Raw genomic sequence first — 3,243 nt, forward strand, 5'->3', positions numbered from 1 at the left:
AAATTAAAAAAAACTTTCTAATTACTAAACCTATTTGTGGGCAGGTTGTGACTGACTGGCTGGAAGTGGCTGTTGTGCTATTAGAGCAAGTATGGATGCTTTTAACATGTGCATGCAGAATTAAAGCGCTCTTCTCCCTGTCCAGGACAGTCATGTACCAGGCAGCCATGGGAAGGGTGGCTTGGGCTTGCCTTCACTGCAGCTTGGGCTGTGATGAAACCAGCCCCTGAAGTGTGAATGGCAGAGAGCCAAGTTCCTCCAGTGCCCTCCAAGTTTAGGGGTGATGCAGGGATGCTCATCCCTTAGCCCAGGCAAGTTCAGCTCCAGCAGCATCAGCCATGCTGTGAAGCATTTGTGCTATCTTGAGCTACCTGCTGTAGTGGAGGTGATTGTCCAGCCTGTCCTGGAGAGCTGCTGGAGTGAGCACAGAGCATGCAGGGTGCTCTGGAGGTGTATTGTGTGGTGTCTTCTCAGGCTTTTTTCACAGCTGCTGAAGAAATACCATAGAAAGCAAGTCATTACTTCCCTGTGAGAAAATACCAAGTGAGTAACTTGTGCTTTTGTAGTTTGAGAGCTGGAAGAGCTGGACAGAGCTACAGCAGTTTGCTGTGCCACAGGCACGCTGGAGCATGGCTGCAGGTGTGCGGATGCTGATACTGGTGCCAGTAGCTGTCTCATGTCTGTCTGCTGCCTGCTGTAAAAGCAGCAGCAGAAGGGAACATATCAATCAAAAGTCCTGCATTTTAGTCCAGCTCGCCTGCCTGGGTAGCTGAAGCTAGCGTGCAGGGTGGGGATGCCTTAAGCCACTGTGAAAGCCGGGCTTACCATTTGTGCCTTGCAGGCAGGAGGACTTGTCTGCTGTTTGGAGCAAGATGAGACACATCTCAAATTGCTCTATCCAGCAGCTCCTTCCTGCTGCTTCTCCTTTTGCTTTATTAGTGTACAGATGATTTCTCATCTCCTAGAGTTGGTGTTTCTGTGATCTAGAGAAAGCAGCAGTGTGCCTTGCTGCTGTTGGGCAATGAGAAGGTAGTAAGGGTTAACAAAGCCCTTCTCTAAACTGCAAGGAGCAGCAAAATCCACAGGAGGAATGAGCCCTGGTGTAAGACACAGCAGCTCAAGTGTGCTGGCTGTTTTCCTGGGACTCTCTACTCCTGCCCTTGTGGAAGGAAAGGGTCAGGGCAGGAGGCTGGGGTTAAAAATGAGCGGGGAAAAAGTAAACTCTGGCCCTGTGGAGTAGGGGGACTGGCTCACAGCCAGGTAGCGGTGGCTGAAGGGGTCTCAGGTCCTGGCTGGCTGCAGTGGTGCCCTGCCTGTTCCTGCAGGCAGGAGGCTGAAAAGACCTGTCTGATCAGATAGAGAAAACCTCCTGCCTCCTTCCTGTAGAAGAGAATAAAGCGTTCCTGGAAATGGTCATCAGCAAGGCTGTATCTAAGCCCTGACAGCCTTGTTCTGTGGGAGATTTAAAACTCATCTAAAATGGCTGGCAGTTGTTCTTTTCTACTTTGGGTCAGGGCTGTTTTCTCTTTCCTCCATCTGTTGATGTCTCAGTTCTTTTGTTATAAATTATTGAAAGCAGAAATACCAAAACACATGAGAAAGAAGCAGGTTGTGTGGTTACAGGAGGCTTTGCAAATTTGTCGGGAGGGGAGGGGGGGGAGCTCTTGCTGGGATATAAGCTCCTTTCTTGTTCTTTGTGCAAGATGGATTTTAAAATCTCCCAGCAGTAGCCCTACAACTTGCCTGCTGGAAATAGAGGGTTGGCTTTAAAGCTGCTCTGGCTGTGGTTTGTATAGGTGGTGCCTGTGTGGCCGTGGCTGGCTCGGGGAAGGGGGAGCTCCCCTTCCCCTGCCTGGCCACGGTGGTGGCTTTGTGCCCGGACAAAGACCCTGGGGTTTGCAAAGCACTGCAGCATTGAGGAGATGCAGCCTGTCACACAGGGGCTATGCCTTGGCTGGGGTGGGTGCAGTTGATGCTGGCAAGGGGCTGTGCCCGGGGAGGATGGGGACCAGGTCGTTCTGCACTTGCTGCCTGCCAGGGACAAAAGCTACAGCAGACTGTGCAGCATCCGCAAAGGAGAAGCGTGTGGAGAACAGGCAGGGAAAGAAGGGGAAGCTGGGGGGAAGGCGGGCACAGCTGGAGAGTAAACACATGATAAAATGCTTGTCTGACTATTTGCATACAGGCAAAAAGGATTTCCTGCTTTCATTTTGAAACTGGGTGGGTTTTTTGTTTCCTTTTTGCTGTGCAGGAAAAATGAGCCCTTTCTCAGCTCGAGGTGGGCTTTGTGATGCAGGCTCTGCAAGGGTGCGTTTTGAAGGATGGTCATGAAGGCAGCCCTGCCTGGGCTTGCTGCTTCTAGCTATGTGGTACCCTCCACACCTGGCCCTGCCAGGGTGCTGCAACATTAAATCAAAGCTGCCTGGCCTGGGGATTTGCCTGCAGCTTCTCCCCCTGGGGACTGGAGGCTGTTTGCACCGTCCCTCAGAGTAGCAACCACATCTTAGGACCTGGCCTTAGATCTTGGCCTTTGCTTTTTCTGTGTATACCAACCATTGGCATTTCTTTAATTCAGAGCACACTTGCTGGCTTGGGCTGCCCTCCGGCCAAGACCTGCTGTTGCTGGAGAGCACCGAGCACCAAGCCCCCCTCCCAAGACGGCAGTCTTCTAGTTAAAAAACACAAAGCAAATGTTTCCTCTGGCTTACTGGGGATTTTCTTTGCAAAATCTCCAATAAGCCTGAAGAGAAACCCAGAGGCTGGCAGGCCAGGAGGAGGTGGAGGTGGGTGTGAGAGTCGCTGCAGTGCAGCTACTACCCCTGGTGCTCTACAGCAGGTTCCCGCTTGCCACAACACGGGGGTCTCTGCAGAAGAGTTTTGGCAAGCCTGCCATGGGGGTCAGGATGCTTGTTTTTTCCCTCGTCATTCCCTTCAGTACCTACAGGACCCTACTGCAAGGCTTCCCAGGCATCCTGGCCCTCCAACCCCTCCCCATCCTGGTGGTCAGTGTGTAGGTGCCCCTGCGCTGCCACTACCCTTTCTGTGCCCCAGCCCAGCCAGGAGCAGGTAGGCTGCCTGCCCTTACACTCAGCTTTTTCCCCCCCAAAGGTGTGTTTTCCACGTGCACCCCAGCCCATCTGCCCTGTGCTGGCTGCCACCCGGGCTTTCTGCACCCTATTGCCTTGCTACAGCCAAGCAAGAGCCTCTGCCCAGAAGCGCGGTCTGCCCCTTGCCCGCCCACGC

The sequence above is a fragment of the Pygoscelis adeliae genome, unplaced genomic scaffold, assembly GCF_000699105.1.
Source record: "Pygoscelis adeliae isolate BGI_AS28 unplaced genomic scaffold, ASM69910v1 Scaffold79, whole genome shotgun sequence".
NCBI classification, from domain to species: Eukaryota; Metazoa; Chordata; class Aves; order Sphenisciformes; family Spheniscidae; genus Pygoscelis; species Pygoscelis adeliae.